General features: G+C 41.8%; 1 pseudogene; it reads right to left on the minus strand.

Annotated features, from left to right (window-relative positions):
- Positions 1-3660: 3660 nt before the first annotated feature.
- Positions 3661-5759, minus strand: LOC129421355 (uncharacterized; annotated as a pseudogene).
- Positions 5760-6188: the final 429 nt, after the last annotated feature.

The raw sequence follows: 6188 nt of genomic DNA on the forward strand, positions 1-6188 counted from the left end.
TTCGTCAGGATACGCTGGAAGGACGAGTATAAAAAGAGGAGTTAGGAGAGGCACAGGCGTGTGTTGTTATTGAACAGTTGAGTGTGTTGGGCAGACGCTGGGCCACCTCCGTAAGGATTACTCTGGGACTGCAGGAAAGGAAATTAGGAGATCGCTGGGCATCTGCAAAACAAGAGAGAGACATCGTGAGGATTAACGCAGGGTGAGCAGTAGAGTATTAAGAACGCACAAACGATTGGATTGTTGCTGTGTGTACGGAGGCTGGAGAATGCTTCTCACGCGAAGCTGGAGAGAAACCACGGAGCTGTGAGTAACTGCATATATTGTCGTTGGCTACCCGAAGTGTTAAAGGAGTGTGTGTTTTACCTTTCTAGCGGCCCCACCAAGGGAAGTCAGTGGGTGAGCCGGACACCGAGGGAGCTGGAAAGAAACCCCGGAGCCGTGAGTAATTGCATTCATTGTTGGTGATAAACCTAAGTGTTAAAGGAGTGTGTGTTTTACCTCTCTAGTGGCCCAACCCAGGGAAGACAGTGGGTGAGCCAGAGACTAAGTGCGCCTACAGGCAGCGGGCATTAAAGCCTTTAGTTGATTGGGATTTCGTCAGCGCAACGTCAGAGGCTGCCTTCTTCGACCAAGAGCTGGTTTTGTCTAGAGAGGAGCCAGACCCTAATTATTCACTGGAGTGTGTGAAGTGCTGTGTGAGGAGTGATCAATTGATGTGAGTACACAAGTTGCAGTGTGGTGCCGTGCTTTATTGTCTGTGTTCCCACTCAGGGAAAAGGAGCTCTTTGTGAGTACCATCGGCAGCCACCGCGTCGGCGGATACCCAGTCTACCCTATACACGCCAAGATATAAGCCCTGTAAGGACCCTGGGACGCGGTAGGGAAGGCACTGAGAGGGACGTAGTAGTCTGTGCAAGAACCACTGGCGGAGGAGCCGCCAAAAGGAGGGCTGGGGGGCCCAGGAGCTGTAAAAACGCTGTGTGTGGCTAGAGCACCGGAAACAACTGCTATCCCGTCTAGATCTTCGCCTGCCCTAGGAGAAAGGGAAGAGGACGTGTGGATCCCGTTAGCTGGAATCCACGGATAGCGAGGCACCGCCGCGCCAGCCACAGTATCAGAAGGGACCCCCCCCACTCCCGTGTCTGGCTCCGTTGGTGATGTGGTGACATATACCTTTCTTTCCTCCACTTCCTCCAGTGTCACTCGTACTGTACAACATCTTGAGTGCCCTGTAGAAAGAACATACCCATTGTAAACGAGCTAAAGCTATACTTATCCAACACATCTTGAATGCCCTGTAGAGAGAACACACTCATTGTAAACGAGCTAAAGCTATACTTACCCAACACGTCTTGAATGCCCTGAAGAGAGAACACACTCATTGTAACGACCTAAGGCTATACTCACCCAACACGTCATGAATGCCCTGTAGAGAGAACACACCCATTGCAACGAGCTAAAGCTATACTTACCCAACTCGTCTCGAAGGTTCCGAGATCCCAGTGGAAGAATAAACTTACCGTGTAGTGGACTAGGGTGAACTTACCTTGCACGCTTGAACATATAGTGGTACCTAGAAGAAAGAGAATACTTACCTTGTGGCGAGGTGACGCGGCCCATCTCCAGCTTGGCCCAAAGAACCTGAAATAGAGAAACAGAGAAAGATTCAGCAACGAAGACGTGAGCCCGTTAACATATCATCACACTCACTCTGTGTTTTATTCTGCCCTCAGGAGGACGAAGCGGGCCGTGAGGAGACCGTCCATACAGGAGGTGGGTCGAGGACGAAGGAGCTCCGCCCGACCCTTGCCCTGTGATCCTTTGGCCCTACAGCATTGACCTCTCCCCTCCAACATCCCAGGCCCGTAGTGTTCCACCTGAGGGCGAGAGGACATTTTTTAGTCTCCCTTCCCCATTCCCTTTCTTCTTTTTAATTAAATTAAATAAAGATATTCTTATTTTACTTATCTTTCGTTTGTCTGGTCATTGGGGTGCTTTGGGGCCTCCTTGAGGCGGAACTTTGGTAAGAGCGTGACCCACGTAGTTCGTGGTCCGCTCAGGCCGTGACAATAACATTCCGATCACAGACGCGTTTACACTTGTCTTTTCAATGTGTATGTGGACAACATCCGGATACAGGTCGCATGTTAATACCAAGTGTAAACGCAGCCATAATAGAAACATGCAGAGTTTTTATCATTGAAGTCTATCAGTCACATGACTTATGGGTTGCATGCATTGCCAAATACGTCACTTAAACCTAGTCCCAGACTATATGTTTGAACTGTCATAACTGAACAGCTGCTACCAACATATCTATGTTTTCTCTACTGTTGACCCAGATATTGTCTTTACTAAACATCACTTAATATTTTGTGTTTTGGACATAATACTTAAAAATCTTATGTCAAGTGTAAGGAACCACCCACTGGTCCAACGAAGGTATCCAATGATCTGGCGAAGGGATTTTGTGTTCTCGCTTTCCACAGTGTTTCTGAAAGAAATTATCTTCATTTATTAGAATTTAGTTTAATTTACTAGAATTTGGGTTTAAGTCTTCGACTCTGTGAATAATTATAATCTGACTCCAATTGTAATTAATTAATATTTACTGATCATAATTTAACAATAATTATTTTGTTATTATAATATAAATATAGAATGTGGATACATTACTATAAACTTAAATTGAGGATATCCAGTCTAATTTAAGTTTATACTTATTCAGCCTTAAGAAGCGGTTTCTCCAATTTAGTTATAAGTTGAGGTTTCTCCATTCAAGTCTAAGTTGAGGAAGATCCAGTCTAACTTAAACCAAGGCATTCTCCAGTCTAACTTTAACTAAGGTTTCTCCATTTCAGTTATAAAAAGTTGAGGTTTCTCCATTCAAGTCTAAGTTGAGGAAGATCCAATCTAACTTAAACCAAGGCATTCTCCAGTCTAACTTTAACTGAGACAACTTAAGCGTAAGCATACACATTTACTTTCAGTGATACAAATAGTGTGTGTATTAAGAATTACTGACAACTCAGAATTATTTCAAACGTAACAATTTATTTTGCCAGGCAGGTTATACTTAAATCAACCAATCAAACTCATCAGATAGAATTAAAACAAACACATCATTAAATCAAATAATCAAAATGATCAACATAATATGAAACACACGTCACAGAATCAAAGTCATACCTGGCAATATAGACACACAGTAGTGTGGGAAGTTCTGATTGCAGATTCTTCCCTTGAGTCCTTTACCAATGTTCCTTATATACACCAATGAAATGAGAGTTATGGTCAATCTGGTATTCTAGTTTAGTTTCTCGTGCCCCTAAAGATCACCAAATGGGATCGCCCTCCATCTGTACTTACGATTACCTAAAAAAGACACGCCTCTTAGAGGAGCAGAGAATATGTCTTAAAGTTAAATCTCCAATATACTCTTATCTTAGACTTAAAGAAATTAGACCTCTTTTTACCCATCGCACCATGACCTTTAAAAAGATATCAAACATGCTATAACAATATTTCCATCATCACAACATATGATATACCCAATCTTACATGTGTTTAGTATATTTTCAGCCACAAAACCTTTAAGAAAGAGGGGAGAGGGGGAGATTTACAGTTCAGTTCCTGGGTATCAGTGACCCCTGTGTAGAGAGACAACACCATCTCTCGGGAACAGACATAGAATGTCGTTTTATTGTTTTATTGTCCAGCTCCAAAAACACACTCTTGTCCATCTGCCCTACATAACTCCACCCCTGGCCACGCAGGGACAATTTTAAAATGATCCCTAAGGGGACATCCTTGGATGTTGTGAAGTCCTTATGCATTATTTGTTACTGTAAAAGTCTTTGAAACGCAGGCACTTGTAAAGGTCCAAGTGTTAGCACATTGTTGATGGATTCCTTCAACGATCGAATCATATACCTGAAATAACAACACTGGAGTATTGTAAACATGAGAATAAAACCACTGCCAATCACGCATCCACGGAACACCCAGTCCCACCAGGTGTATACATACTGTGCAGACCGTGTAGATGAACTTGACAGTAGCTTTGCTGTTCCTTTGGCCAGGTTTGTTTCCACCTGAGCCTGATTAAGATGATACTCAGTCTGTAGAATAGTCCGTTGGACTAACTCCATTGTTTCAGTCAAAGTCTGTGTGCTGTGTTCGTAGAAGGTGTCCTCCCACCAGGGAGAAACATCTATGTCAAGTGGAATCCTCCCCAGGATATTTATCTGACCCATTGAAAAGTCCTCAGTTACCTCAAGACAAAAGGTATGGTTTGACGGACAGGTCAGACCTCCATAGGTGAAAGAATTCATCTCACTGATGACACACCACTGTGATTGCGAAACCTGTACAGCATCTGCATGACCATGTAATGACTGAACATTAATAAGCTTAGTATCATTAGGAGAGAATGGTTGTAAAGTGTTACAAGTACAAATGACATAACTTGAAGTTTCATGACAACAGGTACGAGTGGTAAATAAGGTCTCATTTCTTTTCAAAGTCATATAACCTGTTAAATGATCCCATTTAATGATCTGATTTTTTACTACCATGCCTATAGAACGTATAGTTGTGGAATTTTGAAAAATTTGATCTGGGTGTATTAAAGGAAAACTGACAAAAAACCCAATACATCCGGCACATTCATTTCCATTATACAACATCAAAGTTGATAACAATTCTGAATATTTAATGTCCTTCATTTTTTTCAGATGCAAACCACCTATGTAAATCCAAAATCTCAATAAGATCATTTAAAGCATGTCTAGGTGTTTTAAGAAGACGCAAGTCTAGAATCTCTTGTCTAGCAACAGTAAATAAATCTTGAGCATATGATCTGCAGGCTAAGTCACGTTCGATGGTACGGGTCTGATTGAATAATGTGTGGCTGATCAATAGAAGCGCCTGCGCTTCAGATCTAACCGCTTTGATAATATTTTCATTACTATTGCTGAGGTGCTGAAAACCAGTGGCCACCTGGTTTGCCAACCATGTTGAAAATTGTGATTGTCCAGTTATTTTGTAAGTGTTGGCAATTGAATTAACTGAGCCGAAGAGACCTGCTAAATTTCCAAGTAGATCTCATTTAGAGCGTACAGGTGGAATTCGGACAGCTAATCTGCCTTTATAATCAGAGATTAAATCATCGATTCGTGACTGTAGCCATGCATATGTTTTATTACCAGTACTACAATGTTTTACATAAGCAGACAAAATATTTGAAATATTATATGTTACATGAGTCATGACTAGATTAACATCATGCAACAGAGTCTTATTAATATTTCCCTTAATAAAACCACCAGGAGGGATTGGATATAATTTTGGACATTGCTTGGGTTTACTATACCCACAAGTGGTTAGATTAAAACAATGCTTTACAGTCCATGTACAATTTTGTGGGCTAGTATAACTATTTACATCAGGCTCACATTTACCCACACAATAGGTTCATTCTTTTCGGCTAGTCCAAATAAAAGTTTTTGGGTCATTATCATCCGACATATATGAAGTGAGGTTGAACTTGTAATCTGCAAATCTCATATGTGTGCTGTTGAGTGTTTCAGTATGTGTGCATCTGTATACTGTGGGTTCTAAATCTTTTATAGCATAACAAATTTTGGGATCTGTACCATTGTTAGATTTTTCATATAGGGTGCGCATACTCCCAATTTTTGCTCCTGGCTCAATTTTAAGTTGATACCAGGCTGTTACATTGTGTGAATATAGAGGTGCGGGGGTGTCACCTGAAATGTTAACTATGGGAGAATAGTTGGAACCTAATTTACAACAAATTTTTGTTGCGCAATTTGGTTCCGGCATTATACCGGGAGGCCATGTAACTATCTCTCTAAGCGAAATTGTTATGTATGATGTGGATGGCCCCTTTGCCTATTTCCAGACCCATCTCCCACATTTCAGGGTGTGTGCAAGTAATACCCTTTGGCCCAAGTCGATGCAGGTGGGCCCTGACACCTTCCTTGCGTCCGGTCTCCATGGGATCGCTGTGACCACCCTGAAACAGAGACAATGAGATATAGTCAATCATTTAGACAACGACATAGTTACTTATTTTTTCAATCCTTTGAACAATTTGCATTGAGACATGTGATACCATCTTAATTTTCCTTTGATGGACACGGCCACAGCGCTATTACAAG

The sequence above is a fragment of the Misgurnus anguillicaudatus genome, chromosome 4, assembly GCF_027580225.2.
Source record: "Misgurnus anguillicaudatus chromosome 4, ASM2758022v2, whole genome shotgun sequence".
NCBI classification, from domain to species: domain Eukaryota; kingdom Metazoa; phylum Chordata; class Actinopteri; order Cypriniformes; family Cobitidae; genus Misgurnus; species Misgurnus anguillicaudatus.